We start from the raw sequence: 18808 nt of genomic DNA, 5'->3' as shown, positions 1-18808 counted from the left end.
TACATCGTTTGAGAACAAAGTTTCTAGTGAAATCTTACAAGTTTCGACAGACATTACATCGTTAGAGAAAAAGGTTTCTAGTGAAATTTCCCAAGTTTCCTCGGATGTTTTGAAAGTTTCGACAGACATTGCATCGTTAGAGAAGAAAGTTTCGGGTGATATTTCATCCCTTGACAGCAAAATGACTAACGAGATCTCTAAAGTCACTTCGGATTTTGACGACAAGATATCGTCCATAAAATCTACTTTTGAAGAAAAGATCAAGGAAATAGAAAAGAAAATGGAGTTAACGGAAAAAGTAGACAAAGGGATGGAACCCATCTTAACAGACATTAAAGATGATGAAACCAAATACAAATTGGAGCCACGGTCGATGGTTGAAGGGAGTGTAGGGCATGCTCGTGTTAAGGTGCCAAATTTCGACGGAAAGTCGTCATGGAACAGTTATAAGAAACAATTTGAAACAGTTTCAAGGGCGAACGGATGGTCTGAAAAAGACAAAGCTGTAAATCTGGTTATTGCTCTTCGAGGAGAGGCTTTGGATGTACTCCAGACCATATCTGTAGAGGGAGGAGACGAATGATTTTGAACAACTCATGAAGAAACTAAACATGCGTTATGGGCACGAACATTTGGAGTATGTCTATTAGGCGCGGCTTAAAAACCGACGACAAAAGAAAGATGAAGCTCTTCAAGAATATGAGCTAGATATTGCCAGGCTAGTACGATTCGCTTATCCAACAGCTCCCGAAGACATGAGGGAAATATTGGCTGTTCAAACATTTATGGATGGTCTTCGTGATGTTGAAATGCAGAGAACACTGCAATTAGCTCGTCACAAGACGCTGGTCGATGTATTGTCCGCGGCCCTCGAATTCGAATCAGCTACGCAGGCCTCTGGTGAGTACAGTGCAGTTCAAACTGTGAAAGAAGAAGAGGATGAAGATAAACTTGACCAGCTGGTAAATATGGTGAAAGGCTTTACATCGAAGAAAACGAAGACCATGAATTGCTGCAATTGTGGTGAAAATGGGCACGCATGGGAGTTTAAGGAAGAACGCAAATCAAGAAACTCACCAGCAGGAAATAAGAGAACGCACAGACCCTAGGAGGGCAGCCTCGACTCAGAACTCCTCTAAAGACCATCTAATACTAATAGCTTCTTTGAAATGTCGTGAAGATAGTGTATATGTGGATGGAGAAATAAATGGTAAAAAGTATACATTGTTGGTGGATACCGGAGCGACCAGGACCATTATACGACCGTCAGCTTTAAACAGCCGTAAGAAACTCTTACCAACGAGGTTGCGACTGCGGACTGCCACAGGTGAAAACGCCAACACCCATGGAGAAATCCAGATACAATTAGGGATCGGAGCAGAAAAGTTCGTCCATACTGTCATAGTTGCAGACATCGAAGAAGATGTTATATTAGGAATGGACGTAATGAATTTGCATGGATTTCAATTGGATTTTAAGAATAGGGTAATCAAAGTTGGCAACGAGGAGGTATTTCTTCATCCACATGACGACAGGACTGTGCTAGCAGCCATTAAAGAAGATACAGTTGTGCCTGCGAGGAGTGAAACGATCATCGTAGCGCGGCTACAGGGAACTGTAGAAAAAGGAACGCCTGTTATGATGGAGCCATGGAACCACGACGAGGAGGTTGGCCGAGGAATCATAATTGGAAAGGAATTGGTTACTTCTGCTAAAGAAATTTCCGTGAGATTGATTAATGTCAATGACTACCCGGTGACCATCAAGAAGGAGACAAAAGTAGGAACTTGTGTACCCGTGACGTCCTTAATCCGTCAGACAACAACATCAGATAATTCCAACGACAAGTTCGACCAAATGGTTGCAGTTGCAGACCAATCTCTGAATCAAGTGGAGAAAAGGAAATTAAGGGAATTTCTTCGGCAATATCGTGACATATTCGTACCGAAAGGAGGAAAGACAGAAAGAACGACAGTTGTCAAACATAAAATTGACACTGGTACCGCTAGGCCAATTCGTCAAACAGCTCGACGATTACCACAGGCGAAGAGAGAGGAAGCTGAAAGGATTGTTCAAGAAATGAGGAAAGACGGGGTGATAGAACCTTCTACGAGCCCATGGGTCTCTCCGGTGGTCCTGGTCAAGAAGAAAGATGGAACTACGAGGTTCTGTGTGGACTACCGTTTGTTGAATAATGTTACCAAGAAAGAGAGTTATCCTCTGCCTCGGATCGACGACACGTTGGACACATTGGCTGGAAGTAAATTGTTTTCTACGTTGGACTTGAAGTCTGGATATTGGCAGGTAGAAATGGATCCAGTGGACAAGGAGAAGACGGCCTTCACGACAGGATCTGGATTATGGGAATTCAACATTATGCCGTTTGGACTCTGTAATGCTCCTGCGACATTTGAGAGGCTTATGGAAAATGTGTTGAGAGGGTTATCTTGGAAAACATGCCTGGTGTATTTAGACGACATAATCGTTTTGGGGGAGACGTTTGAAGACCACCTGAAGAATTTAGAAGACGTTTTTAAACGACTTAAAGCTGCCCAGTTAATGTTAAATCCCAAGAAATGCCAGCTATTTCAAAGTAAAGTCAATTATTTAGGTCATATAGTCAGCAAAGAAGGAGTGGCCGTGGATAAAGGAAAAATCGATTCCATTAAGGAATGGCCGGAACCAACTGATAAACATCAAGTGAGAAGTTTTCTGGGACTATGTACATACTACCGGAGATTCATTTAGAAGTTTGCAGATATTGCTAAGCCATTAACGCGACTTACAGAGGAAGCAAGGGATTATTGCTGGGATGGAGACTGCCAAACGGCCTTTGAAACTTTGAAGAGGCATTTAATTACAGCACCAATATTAGGGTATCCACTACCAGAAGGAGAGTTCATCTTAGATACGGATGCAAGTAATGTGGGAATTGGAGGAGTGCTGTCGCAGATCCAAGGAGGACAGGAACGAGTCCTTGGATATTTTAGTAAAGTGCTTTCAAAACCTGAACGAAATTATTGCGTCACGAGAAGAGAACTTCTAGCAGTAGTAAAATCAGTGGAACACTTCTATCAATACCTCTACGGAAGGAAGTTTCTAATCCGAACCGACCATGCCGCCCTTAAATGGTTAATGCAGTTTAAGAATCCAGAGGGTCAGATAGCCAGATGGATTGAACGACTTCAAGAATATGATTTCAAGATCGAGCATCGGGCCGGAGTTAGCCACAGAAACGCTGATTCTCTATCTAGAAGACCGTGTCCAGCAGAATGTTCCCATTGCAACAAAACAGAGTCGAAGGAAGCAGCAGTACTAAGAACAACAGTGGTCAACGACGAGTGGACGCCTACCAAGATCAAGGAAGAACAAGAAAAAGATCCAGTTTTACAGAAGATTCGAAAATGGAAAGAAGAAAATCGTCGACCATCTTGGCAAGAAATATCAAGCCTAAGCTCAGTAGTTAAGACGTATTGGGCCCAGTGGGACTCATTTATCTTGGAAGACAGCTTGCTTAAACGAGTAATAGAAAATGATGATGGTTCAGTGAGGAGAACACAGATGGTGATTCCAAAGAGCAGAGTAGCCGAAGTACTCCGTCAGTTACACGACAGTCCATCAGGAGGGCATTTTGGTGTAAAGAAGACCCTTCAGAGAATTCGGGAACGATTTTATTGGATGAATAGTTCTGACGATGTGAAGGACTTACGTAACCAGTGCAGAAGGACCTGTGCTACAAGTAACGGACCCTACCGGAAAAGAAAGGCTCCTATGAGACAGTACAATGTTGGAAGTCCGTTTGAAAGAATAGCTTTGGATATTGCCGGGCCATTTCCAGAAAGTGACAATGGATGCAAATACATGTTGGTGATAATGGATTACTTCACGAAGTGGGTGGAGATCTACGCAATTCCAGACCAGAAGGCCGCCACTATTGCAGATGTGTTAATCAAAGACTGCATCAGCCGATTTGGAGTACCTCTGGAGATCCATAGTGACCAAGGAAGGAACTTTGAGAGCGATCTATTTCAAGGAATCTGTGATAAACTAGGCATGAAGAAGACAAGGACCACGGCCTATCACCCGCAATCGGATGGAATGATGGAGCGTATGAATAGGTCAGTCGGCAAGTATTTGACAAAGATGGTGTCCAATCATCAACGAGACTGGGACCAGTACCTTCCGTTCTTCGCAATGGCCTATAGATCTGCTGTTAATGAATCAACTGGCCAAACACCAGCAAAAGTCCTATTTGGACGTGAGATGCGTCTACCCTGTGATCTAGAGTTTGGATGTCGACCTGGAGAAGATGTTGCTGGTGAGGATTACGTGAATGAATTACGAAGAAGAATGGACGATATACATGAGTTGGTCCGGTCTAACCTTCAGATCGCTAGCGACCGCATGAAGAAACGATACGATACCCAAGCCGAGAGGGGATGTTTTAAGGAGAACGACAAAGTCTGGCTTTATAATCCAAAGAAGCGAACAGGTTGTTCTCCCAAGTTGCAGCAGTTCTGGGAGGGTCCGTACCTCATTGTCAAGAAAATCAATGACGTTATCTACCGAATAAGCAAGATTCCTAGAGGAAAGCCGATGATAGTCCACCATAACCGGATGGCGCCGTACGAGGGAGACCACGACGTAGATGAAGAAGTGGAAGTCAACCAAATTCGAGGAATACCTGACCTTACCTTTGAAGAGTTCATGGGTGCCTACGGAGGTACCGGTAAAGCAAGACATGGTGTTACCACTGAAGAAAAGCGAGATCTTCTCGCACTTCCCGATGACTATTCGCTGGCCCATACCATCCCGGCCAGTATCAAAGACGTACGAGGGTTGGCATCCGCCTTCCGAAGGAAGTTTGGTCGAGTTGCAGAACTTCAATGCCAACTGCCAGCTCCTGGCAAAGCATTGAAACTCCAAGATGCATCACGTTACCTATTCTATCTGGTAACAAAAGACACTGTCCGTGACCAACCTACCTACCAAGATGTATGGGATGCATTAATTCAATTGAGAGAGCACGTGTTGGAGTCCGACGTGCAAAAGTTAGCCATGCCAAAGTTAGAATGCAGCCAATTAGACTGGAGAGTTATCCGAAATATGGTAGAAGAAATTTTCCAAGACACCGAGGTCCAGGTGTTAGTCTGTTGCAATCCCCATAGTTACTGGTGCGGAGAGAAGACCGTCCCCTGTCACTTTTATACAACTGGGAGTTGTAAAAGAGGGTCCAGTTGCAGATACCAGCATCCAGTTCCAGTCCCGACAAGGTTCCAGGAGGAACCATCTTTTAAGGAGTGGGCAATGTGACGCCTCACAACCCGGCCTAATTATTCTCGATGCTTCCCGGGGTTACGAGTAAAGGCCAGACCTTCCACGGCGATTCGAGGCGACCGCTGTCAGAGTATTTAAGAACAGGAATTCGAGCACAGGCCAGTCAGTCAATGAACGAGCCGCGACGCGCGATATAATTGTATTCGAATCGGATTTAATGAAATGTATATATTAGTTATCGAAGTTATTATGTTTAGTTAATTAAATCATAAATTTGAGTTGTAAATAAATTAGATGTGTTAGTTGGTGTTATTTGTAATTATTAAAATAAATAAGTGATGTAAATAAAATAATATATGTAAGTCTTCCTTTATTTAAATTAAACTTAGTGCCTAAAGATATAAATAAATAAAATAGTAGAGTCAATCGCGTAACAATATTATCAAAAAAAATTTTAAAACAGTTTTTCTCGGTTATTTTTGAATCGATTTAGCTGAAAATTGGTACACACACTAAGTAGAACATTTAAAAGGGTATGACGTAGAGCTGCACCCAAAATTTACCCAAAAAATTTTCCGACAGGAGGAAAAATTTTAGAAAAATTGTGATCTGATATTTGCTTAGGTACATACTCCTTGAACAACGACAAACATTGTTCTCTAGTTTTTTTTCTCCAATTAAAAAAAAATCCGACTCAAGTATCAGGTTATAAGTAGTTATATTCTAAATCAAAAAATCTAAGTGTCCGACAAAAATATTGGGGCAAATCCAAAGTCGGACAAAAAATTTAATTTTTATTAATAAACTATACTTTTAAACTATGCTGGGTTCGTGCATCCCTTATCTTTAAAACCATTTTTCCCACAAAGGCAGCAAGTTACAAGTAATTATATTCTTAAACAAAAAATGTAATTGTCTGACAAAAACGTTGGGGAAAACGAACAGAAAACTTAATTCTTTTAGGCTATCAACGAGGAGGTATTATCAAAAAAAATTTAAAAAAAGTTTTTTCGGTTATTTTTGAATCGATTTAGCTGAAAATTGGTACACACACTAAGTAAAACATTTAAAAGGGTATGACGTAGAGCTGTACCTAAAATTTTCTTAAAAAATTTTCCGACAAGAGGGAAAACTTAAGAAAAATTGTGATCTGATAATTTGTGTACATACTCCACGAACAACGACAAACATCGTTCTGTAGTTTTTTTCTCGAATTAAAAAAAATCCGACACATGTATCAGGTTATAAGTAGATATATTCCAAATCAAGAAATCTAAGTGTTCGACAAAAATATTGGGTCAAATCCAAAGTCGGACAAAAAAATTAATTTTTATTAATAAACTATACTTTTAAACTATTCTGGGTTCGTGCATCCCTTACCTTTAAAACCATTTTTCCAACAAAGGCAGTAAGTTACAATTAATTATATTCTTAAACAAAAAATCTAATTGTCTGACAAAAATGTTGGGGCAAACGAACAGAAAACTTAATTCTTTTAGGCTATTGACGAGGAGGTGTTATCAAAAAAAATTTAAAACAGTGTTTCTCGGTTACTTTTGAATCTATTTAGCTGAAAATTGGTACACACACGAAGTAAAACATTTAAAAGGGTATGCCGTAGAACCGAACCCAAAATTTTCTTTAAAAATTTTCTGACAAGAGGGAAAATTTTAGAAAAATTGTGATCTGATAATTTGTGTACATACTCCTTAAACAACGACAAACATCGTTCTGTATTTTTTTTCTCGAATTAAAAAAAATCCGACTTATGTATCAGGTTATAAATAGTTATATTCCAAATAAAAAAATCCAAGTGTCCGACAAAAATATTGGGGCACATCCAAAATCGGCCGAAAAGTTTAATTTTTATTAATAAACTATACTTTTAAATTATGCTGGGTTCGTGCATCCCTTATGTTTACAACCATTTTTCCGACAAAGGTAGTAAGTTACAAGTAATTATATTTTTAAACAAATAATGTAATTGTCTGACAAAAATGTTGGGGCAAACGAGCAGGAAACTTAATTCTTTTAGGCTATCGACGAGGAGGTATTATCAAAAAAAAAATTTAAAACAGTTTTTTCTCGGTTACTTTTGAATCGATTTAGCTGAAAATTGGTACACACACTAAGTAAAACATTTAAAAGGGTATGCCGTAGAACCGAACCCAAAATTTTCTTTAAAAATTTTCCGACGAGGGAAAATTTTAGAAAAATTGTGATCTGATAATTTGTGTACATACTCCTTAAACAACGACAAACATCGTTCTGTATTTGTTTTCTCGAATTAAAAAAAAATCCGACACATGAATCAGGTTATAAGTAGTTATATTCCAAATCAAAAAATCTAAGTGTCCGACAAAAATATTGGGGCAAATCCAAAGTCGGACAAAAAATTTAATTTTTATTGATAAACTATACTTTTAAACTATGATGGGTTCGTGTATCCCTTATCTTTACAACCATTTTTCCGACAAAGGTAGTAAGTTACAAGTAATTATATTCTTAAACAAAAAATGTAATTGTCTGACAAAAATCTTGGGGCAAACGAACAGAAAACTTAATTCTTTTAGGCTATTGACGTGAAGATATTATCAAAAAAATTTTTAAAACAGTTTTTCTCGGTTATTTTTGAATGGATTTAGCTGAAAATTGGTACACACACTAAGTAAAACATTTAAAAGGGTATGACGTAGAGCTGTACCCAAAATTTTCCCAAAAAATTTTTAGACAAGAGGAAAAATTTTAGAAAAATTGTGATCTGATATTTGCTTAGGTACATACTCCTTGAACAACGACAAACATCGTTCTCTAGTTTTTTTTCTCCAATTAAAAAAAATTCCGACTCAAGTATCAGGTTATAAGTAGTTATATTCTAAATAAAAAAATCTAAGTGTCCGACAAAAATATTGTGTCAAATCCAAAGTCGGACAAAAAATTTAATTTTTATTAATAAACTATACTTTTTAACTATGCTGGGTTCGTGCATCCCTTATCTTTAAAACCATTTTTCCGACAAAGGCAGTAAGTTACAAGTAATTATATTCTTAAACAAAAAATGTAATTGTCTGACAAAAACGTTGGGGCAAACGAACAGAAAACTTAGTTCTTTTAGGCTATCGACGAGGAGGTATTATCAAAAAAAAATTTAAAATAGTTTTTTCGGTTATTTTTAAATTGATTTATCTGAAAATTGGTACACACACTAAATAAAACATTTAAAATGGTATGACGTAGAGCTGTACCCAAAACTTTTCCAAAAAATTTTCCGACAAGAGGGAAAGTTTTAGAAAAATTTTGATCTGATAATTTGTGTACATACTCCACGAACAACGACAAACATCGTTCTGTAGTTTTTTTTCTCGAATTAAAAAAAATTTCCGACACATGTATCAGGTTATAAGTAGTTATATTCCAAATCAAAAAATCTAAGTGTCCGACAAAAATATTGGGGCAAATCCAAAGTCGGACAAAAAATTTAATTTTTATTGATAAACTATACTTTTAAACTATGCTGGGTTCGTGTATCCCTTATCTTTACAAGCATTTTTCCGACAAAGGTAGTAAGTTACGAGCAATGATATTCTTAAACAAAAAATGTAATTGTCTGACAAAAATGTTGGGGCAAACAAACAGAAATCTTAATTCTTTTAGGCTATCGACAAGGAGGTATTATCAAAAAAAAAATTTAAAACAGTGTTTCTCGGTTACTTTTGAATCGATTTAGCTAAAAATTGGTACATACGCAAAGTACAACACTTAAAAGGGCATGCCGGAGAGTTGTACCCAAAATGTTCCAAAAAGATTTTCCGACAAGAGGGAAAGTTTCGGAAAATTTTTCTAAAACTTTGGAATGTTCTCTACGTTACGTCCTTATAGATATTATAGGGAGTATTTCTACAAATTTTCAGTTTGGTCTATGTAGATCTAACCGAGAAAAATTGTTTATAGTTCGCTTTGGTCTCCTTGATGCTTATTATTTTTTTATATCCCAGAGAACGGCTGTTCCCGTACATGCGACACTATATTATACAAGAAATTTTCTTGACAGAAAAACGCCCCACTGCCACAATGCGCCAAGCTCCAAATTTGTCAGACTCCACCCCAATAACAAGTACAAAAAGTTTCAACGGTGTGGTTATAAATTATAATTTTATATGTGGGTCTAAGACCTAATACGTTTCAAACTCATATTTAGTGATCAAAATCGGTTATACCGATTAGAAGGTATCTAGTTCCAAAAGTATAATCCATTTGACCATTATCGCCGAAATGGTTTATATAGTTGTAGTAGTTCCGACGCTAAATTTAGATAGAGATATTTAAAAATAGAGCAATCCGAGTTCATTTACCGGCCATTAAAATAATTTTTTATTCTATTTCGAATAGAAAAAAAACTCTAGTGTACATTCGATGGACACTAGATTATTTTAGAGATAATCATAGAAAGGCGACCATTTATCTTAACGTGGAATCGAGAAACAATACATTCAATTTCATACATTTAATTTATATACAGGTAAAATTTGGTAAAGAATGGGCCATAGCTTAACCTCAGGTTCCTGAGGTAAAAATAGACCGATTTAAGCTAACTTACCTTATTAGTACAAAGTTTATAATAACCGAGATGCAGGATGTCAAAGTTAAACTTTTTTGTATTTATTATTGAATATTTCCTGACAGGTATTAGATAACAACATGAAATTTGGTATGTGGGGGTTTTTTGGGTCTAGAAAACTAAATTCCCTGCCAAAAATTATGTATTGCCTAGAGGGCGCCACATACGCCTTTCAGCACTCATTTATTACGTTCAATTTTTTTTATCCCTCACTCTGTATAATTTTGACATTAAAATTTTTATTCTTCTATTAGTTCTACTTGAAAAAGGTATACTTTTTCATCTCCCTAAACTCAACCGTTTTCGAGATAAACGCATTTTAAATCTGCGATACACCATCATTTTTAGCATAATATCTTTGTACTCGTAGTTACACCCGAAAAATAACTTAAAACCATAATAATTGTGCCAGTTCTCAAATTTATGTCATTGCATCGCAAATTCCATTTGAAGAAATTTGCGATACATTTTTGGATAATTTTATGGTTTTAAGTTATTTTTCGGGTGTAACTACAATGATATTATGCTAAAAATGATGGTGTATCGCAGATTTAAAATGCGTTTATCTCGAAAACGGTTGAGTTTAGGGAGATGAAAGAAGTATACCTTTTTTAAGTAAAACTAATAGGAAAATAAAAATTTTAATGTCAAAATTACACAGAGTGAGGGATAAAAAAAATTGAACGTAATAAATGAGTGCTGAAAGGCGTATGTGGCGCCCTCTGGGCAATGCATAATTTTTGGTAGGGAATTTAGTTTTCTCGGCCCAAAAAACCCTCACATACCAAATTTCATGTTGTTATCTCATACCTGTCAGGAAATATTCAATAATAAATAAAAAAAGTTTAATTTTGACACCCTGTATCTCGGTTATTATAAACTTTGTACTTAAGGTAAGTTAGCTTAAATCGGCATATGTTAACCTCAGGAACCTGAGGTTAAGCTATGGCCCATTCTTTACCAAACACCCTGTATGTATAAAAATTACTTTTTTTTTAATTGTACCAAAACGCCCCATTATTTTTGTCCGACAAGTGATCCAATATGCATTACACATGTAAAAAAACAGTACAAAATAAAAATAACATCTGTGGTAATAAATAAAAAATTTTCAGGAAATTGACATTTTCGATATGAAATATTTTCGTCCGACTGCGCATATGCCCCGGGAAAATTGTTCGACAAGGTTACCACAATATTGTAAAAAGGTTTTATGGTAGATTCCGTTAAAATTAGCCATGTGGTAATAAATTTATTATTTTCATAAATTTGACATCTTTAGCGTGTCCGACGCGTCATATGCCCCAATATTTTTGTCCGACAAAATTGTTTTCGCTGTTTATATGATAAAAACCATTGATTAAAATAAAATGACCAATGTGGTTATAAATTTTTTCTTGCATAAAATTGACAACTTCGTGACCTCTTGACAGACAAACGCCCCACTGCCATGATGCGCTAAGCTCCAAATTTGTCCGACTCCACCCAAGTAACAAGTACAAAAAGTTTCAACGGTGTGGTCATAAATAATACTTTTATATGGGGGCCTAAGAACTATTATTACATAATGATCAGTTTTATTTAAAAATGAGATTTCCAAAATTTCACGCTTCAAAAACTGATAATAACTTAGAAGTACAAATTTAAAATCTGTGAATTAAAATAGTTCAAACAATCCGTGACGTCACATAGTTGAACTTTATGGTTATATTTATATTTATGGTTATATTTAGGCATATTCTTCTTCTTCTTCTTTAGTTTATTGGCCTTCACCTACTTGGGTATTTGGCCAGCTCATCGTCGCGGTATAAGGGAGAAATTTGTATTCTAATGACATTTATCGTATGTCATTGTAATAATATATACCACTTTCTTGAGCTTCGACTTTGATACAGTTTTTGAAGGAAAGGAAAGGAAGTTTACTATGGAAAATAAAAGAAAACACTATAAGTGTTGTTTAATATCATTTTGTAGAAGTACAAGTTTTCTATGCTTTTAAAATAGTTCAAACGATCAAACGTATTTTCTACTGACGTTTATAATGTCTAATTTAAAATTATATACACTTTTGTTTACTTTGTTGGTGCAGAATGTAAACACACAACCATATGACGTCACGACGCGTTTTGGGCGAGCTGCAATAATTTGAATTTAGAATCGTCTTTAGGGACCAAACGGAACACAAAAATAATTTATCTTTAATACATGTTTTAAATTATGTTCTGTTGTGATTTATAACATTTTTTCGAATTTAAAATTTTATGCAAGTTCCCTATTTTTGATGCAGATAGGACGCTTTAACTAAGTAGGTAGTTAGCATACAGGGTGTAAGGTAAAGAATGGGCCATAGCTTAACCTTATATTCCTGAGCTTAAAATAGGTTGATTTAGGCTAACTTACCTTAGTACAAAAGTTGATAATAACCGAAATACAGGTTGCCAAAGTTAAACTTTTATTTTATTTATTTTTGAATATTTCCTGACAGAACAACACGAAATTTGGTAAGTGGTGCTGGTATTGTACAATGTACTAAATTATGTTAAACAAACGTTTTTGGCTACTACCAGAGGCGTACGACGGGGGAACGTAAATGGTTGACCCTTCCCAAATTCTACGCCACTGGCGGAATTGCTATTTTAGTGCAATTTTTTTTATTCTCCAATACTTTCTATGTAAAAAACATAATCTTCATTCGTAACGATAAAGCCATTAGTTTTCGAGATATTTGAAGCTAAAAACGAAGGAGCATAATACATTAATCAAAAATAAGTGTGACTTTTCATTTTTAACTTCAAATATCCCGAAAACTAGTAACTTTATCTTTACGAATGAAGAATATATTATTTGTATAGAAAGTACTGGAGAATCTAAAAATTATGCGAAAATAATAGTTTCATCAGTGGCGTAGAATTTGGGAAGGGTCAACCATTCACTTTCCCCTGTCGTACGCCTCTGGTAGTAATCAGAAACGAGTATTTAACATAATTTAGTAGGGTGTACAGTACCTACACTTTGTGCCAAGTATCACACGGATATGTCAAATTATTTTAAAGTATTCTTTTTTTTTAATAATTTATTCTTTATTTAAAACTTTAAGAAACATGTGTGCCCGGTACTATAAAACTATTTGACATATCCTTATGGTACTTGGCAGAAAGTGTAGGTACTGTACACCCTACTAAATTATGTTAAATAAGCGTTTGTGCGGTTAATACCAAAGGCGTACGACAGGGGAAAGTGAATGGTTGACCCTTCCCAAATTCTACGCCACTGATGAAACTATTATTTTAGCATAATTTTTAGATTCTCCAGTACTTTCTATGCAAATAATATACTCTTCATTTGTAACGATAAAGTTATTAGTTTTCGAGATATTTGAAGTTAAAAATGAAAAGGCACACTTATTTTGATTAATGTATTATACTCCTTTGTTTTTAGTTTCAAATATCTCGAAAACTAATGGCTTTATCGTTACGAATGAAGAGTATGTTTTCTACATAGAAAGTATTGGAGAATGAAAAAATTGCACTAAAATAGCAATTCCGCCAGTGGCGTAGAATTTGGGAAGGGTCAACCATTCACATTCCCCCGTCGTACGCCTGCGGTAGTAGCCAGAAACGTTTGTTTAACATAATTATTTAGTAGATTGTACAATATCAGCGATTGTGAATTGTGGCAATTGTGGCACCGATCATCATCTGCAAAAAGTTAAAGCGGTACTCCCAAACAGATATGAAAAAGAAAAAGAGCACATCGAGTCAAATCAGTTAATAAAACAAGTACGGTACAATTTATACAGTCTAAACCATGAGAGTGTAAAGCTATTGTATAAAAAACGTTTAGATGAAAAATTAGAAAGTAGTAGTTTTGAAAATACCGAAGAACACTACGAACACATCAAAAACTCCATTCATTTGGCAGCAGAAGAAGCACTGGGGAAATGTGACGAAAGCCATAAAGGAATAAAACCGTACTGGTGGGATGAAGAAGTAGAAAAGGAAATTACAGATAAACGTCGGAAATACCAAACGTTCCTGTCAACAAAAACAGACAACGATAAAATAATTTACAAAGAAGCCCAAGCCAAAGTAAGAAAGAAGATAACTCAAAAAAAGAACGAATCATGGGAAAAGAACTGCCAAAAAATCAACACTTACATAGGAGGTAGAAGAAGCACAGAGAGTTGGAGATTAATTAAAAATATGAGAACTAATAAGAAAAAAGACGTTATATCACCAATAACAACGGAGAAATGGGAAGAATATTTCAAAAAATTACTAACAGAACAAAGACCAGAATTTGTTAACATAGAAGAAAACACGATAGGTATACATATAAATTCATCAACATTACAAATAAGTAAATCAGAGATGGAAGAAATAACCAAATCCCTGAAAAATGGAAAATCCCCTGGTCCTGGTGACATCCCTGCAGAATTAGTGAAAGCCGGTACAGACAAACTCCAAGAACAGCTAAGAAAACTCTTCCAAGATTGCTTAAATGGTGCCGAATTACCAAAAGAATGGAAATTATCTATCATGTCAACAATCCACAAAAAGGGCAGCAAGGATCAATGTGAAAATTACAGAGGAATTGCGGTAAACAGCACAATAAGTAGAATGTATGGGAAACTTATTAAGAACAAAATAGAAAATGACTATAGAGATTACGAAGCAGAGGAGCAAGCTGGCTTTATAGCTGGGCGGTCCACAGTAGACCAACTGTACTCTATTACGCAAGTTATTGAGAAAAAATCAGCCGTCAATAAAGAAGTTCACCTGGTATACGTAGACTTACAAAAAGCATATGACAGTGTGCCCCTCAGCAAACTATGGTCAACCCTACATCAAACCAACATTAAACATGGTCTTATCAAAGTAGTCCAAAGTCTGTATAATGGAACGACTGCAAAAATTAAAACTGGATCAAGGATGTCTGAGGGATTTAAGGTCACGAAAGGATTGAAGCAGGGTTGTTGTATTTCGCCTACTCTTTTTAAAATTTATCTGGAACAAGCACTCAAGCTGTGGAAAAGAAAATGTAATGGCATGGGAATCCCTCTCAATGACGACACAACACTATACACTTTATGTTTCGCTGATGACCAAATTCTGATTGCTCAAGATCATGACGACTTAAGTTACATGACGCGGAAGCTAAGAGAAGAATATAACAAATGGGGTCTCGAAGTCAACATTAAGAAAACTGAAGCCATGTGTATTGGAGGAACAAAGCAGTCCATTCCATTAGACGATGGGGTAGAAATTAAACACTGCGATGAATACAAGTACCTGGGCATGAAGATAACTCAAGATGGAATATTCGATGCTGCTATAAAAGACAGAAACATGCAGGGTAGAAAAGCCATATCCATGATGAACGGCATTCTGTGGGACCAGACAATATCTAAAGCGAACAAACAGCTCATATACAATAGCATACTTAAAAGTATAATCACATATGGCAGTGAAGTTTGGCCACTGAAATAAAGAGCGCAGAAAATGTTACTAGTAACAGAAATGGACTTCTGGAGAAGAGCAGCAGGCAAATCAAGAAGAGATCGGATACCGAACGAGATAATACGAGAAATGATGGGAGTAACACATACAATAATTGATGACATAAAAACAAAACAACTGGTATGGTACGGCCATGTACAGAGAATGCCAGATGACAGGATCCCTAAAAAGATTTTGGCATGGACACCACAAGGGAGAAGAAAAAGAGGAAGGCCGAGAAGAAGCTGGAGGGAGGGAATTGAAAAAGAACTAGAGGAAAGAGAAATCCCTCCACGTCTATGGTTAAACAGAGAAGAATGGCGGTTAGGAGTCGGAAGGCGTCGGAGAACGCTGTAAACCGATAGTAGTAGTAGTAGTACAATATCAGCACCACTTACCAAATTTCGTGTTGTTGTCCCATGCCTGTCAGGAAATATTAAAAAATAAATAAAAGTTTAACTTTGACACCCTGTATTTAGGTTATTATCAACTTTTGTACTAAGGTAAGTTAGCTTAATTCGATTTATTTTAATCTCAGGAATCTAAGGTTAAGCTATGGCCCATTCTTTACCAAACACCCTGTATAGGACGTTTATTCTAAGCACAACGGCTGTTAGTTGTAAAAAGGACAAACAAATTTACGCTTTTGTACAATTTGAGGTGGCATAAAGGACTTTCTGATTAAGGAATAAGGTGATAAATGTCTAATAGTAGTGGAATATAACCTTATGGGGTCCCTTAAAACGAATAAGCCATCAGAACTAACCACTGGATCACCTGGTGCCCAGTTTCACTGCTTAGATACGCCATTTGGAGTTTCGAAGGTTTCAAAGGTCTTCGGCACTAAATTGATGCAATCAGATTACTCTGGGGGTTTTTGAGGTTGCTGAACAAGAATACGTCATCAAAACCGATCCCCGGTGCACATGGTACCCAAAAACCTTCCAAACTCCAGAATATAACATGCCTTGGCAGTCACCTAGGTGGTCCGGGGGTCAATTCTGATTGCGTATTCGTAGTCAGTGACCCCAAAAACTGCCTAGTAATCTATTTGCATGCATTCAGTGCCGAAATCCTTAGAAAACTCCAGACGATTACGTCCTTAGCAGTGATCGTGGGTATGGTGGTTGGGGTACTTACCCCCAATGATGGGGGTTGATGATGTAGAACACTATTGGTTAGATATGTATTTATTCACCAACTCTAAATGTAACAGTAACTAGTTGGTGGGCAACGTCTATCTTCTCACTAACTTGATGTCTCAATATTGAATGAATAATGAAATAATTATATCAAAATAGCTGACTAAAGCGTTCTTGAAACAAGTGCATTATATTGGGAAATCTGTGTCACCTAGTTATTTTACAACAAATAGTAATGTTTGTTTTTAGACCTTTAAAAATTAAATGGATATGAATTGTTCTTAATATTTTTGGAGGCTAATATAAATTCTGTACATGGGAAACCAGGTACTCCGAGAGTCGGTTCTGATGGAGTATTCTTGTTCAGCAACCCCAAAAACTCCCCCTGTAATCTTTTTGTCGTTTATTTAATATATCAGTTTGGTATTTCATATAAATATTTGCAAAAATGTTTCTATAAAAATGTCTCGTTTTGGCACTGAATCTGTAGAGTCAATTAAAGAAGCTATTAACCCGCGAGTAGTCGTGCGGTGAGATAGAATCTCAATTTTTATCCTTTTTCGCGATAACTTGATGAAAAATTTTGCAATTTTGAAAAAATTTTGCAATTTTGAAAAAATTTCGTAAGTGCCTCGAGGAAGGGTGTAGTAATGCGTAGGAATTTTTTTTTATTTCTTCTTTTTGCGGAATTTATGGTTTTGGGGAGAACCAATTAGCTTTAACCCGCGAGTAGTCGCGCCGTTAGATAGAATCTCACATTTCATCATTTTTCGTAATACAGTAAAACCTGTCAGTAACGGCCACTAAAAATGAAAGAACTATTGGCCGATATAGAAAGGTGGCCGCTATTGCCAGTTTTTGTAGTCTACATATAATTGGTTTGGGAAATTTTTAAACTGGCAGTTAGGACAGTTGGCCGATGTTGGCAGGTGGCCGATGTTGGCAGGTGGCCGTTAGCACAGGTTTTACTGTACAGTAAAATTTGTCAGTAACGGCCACTAAAAATGAAAGAACTATTGGCCGATATAGAAAGATGGACGGTATTGCCAGTTTTTGTAGTCTACATATAATTGGTTTGGGAAATTTTTAAACTGGCCATTAGGACAGGTGGCCGATGTTGGCAAGTGGCCGTTAACACAGGTTTTTTTAATAAAATTGTTAGAACTATATCTTTTCAATATAAAAAGTAGATAAAAATAGTACAAAATAAAAATTTGTTTTAAATTCGTATTTTGAGATAGAATCTCACACGCGACTATCGACGTTACAGAAGTGAGCGCGACTACTCCCGGGTTAACAAAACTGATGAGCCAAAAAACACAATCAATAACAAACAGTACGTTTTTTTATATTGTTAAATACATTGTTTAGAAAATTATTATTTCTTCATTTGATAGTTTCACCTTCTTCGAGTAATTTTCTTCCTAAATTACACTTGTGAATCAAAATAATCAGATAATTTAGTTTTCAAGTGTATTACCTTTTAAAAACTACTCTCGTTCATTTTCATATTTTGGAGAAAGAGCCCTCCTCCTTCGAAGTCCGGCTCTTTCGCTAAAATATGAAAATTAACTCTAGTAGTTTTTAGGCAATCCGCTTTCAAGCAAAATTATCGATAATTTTGATGCACTTGCGTGTAATTACCCCCGATAATTCGTTGAAATAGAATTATTTTGACATAATATTCAAAAGTCAAATCAGTAGACAATAATAATGGTTTTGAATCGTCGTCACGGAAACCAATTTTATTTTATTGTTTATAGTTGTATATTTTTTGTAGTTTGATGAGCCATGTACTTAAAGTACTCCTTACTATCATTCACTCGCGCATATAGGGCTTTTCATCGATTGTCATTTGTTTCGAGCTTCTGTCATGTGTCACATAATATTAATATATCTACGTCACACGTCTTTGGTTTATATCATTGGCTATATCAATAACGTATGACGTAGATATATTAATATTATGTGACACATGATAGTAGCTCAAACAAATGAGTGTGAATGAAAAGCTCTATACACTTAATAAGAACAGCTGAGTGAAGTTCAATTTGGATTCAGAGCAGGACTCGGAACACTCGGACAGGGAAGCACTTTTCAGCTTGCAAGTTCTAATACAGAGAGCCAGGGATGTCAAGTGTCAACTGCGATGTGTATGCATGTTTCATAGATTTCGAGAAGGCATTTGATGAAGTTCCACATGGAAAACTAATCGATATCCTAAAAACATCAGGACTCGATGGTAAGGATGTAAGACTCATCTCAAACTTATA

The sequence above is a fragment of the Diabrotica virgifera genome, chromosome 3, assembly GCF_917563875.1.
Source record: "Diabrotica virgifera virgifera chromosome 3, PGI_DIABVI_V3a".
NCBI classification, from domain to species: domain Eukaryota; kingdom Metazoa; phylum Arthropoda; class Insecta; order Coleoptera; family Chrysomelidae; genus Diabrotica; species Diabrotica virgifera.
This window is presented reverse-complemented; position numbering follows the sequence as displayed.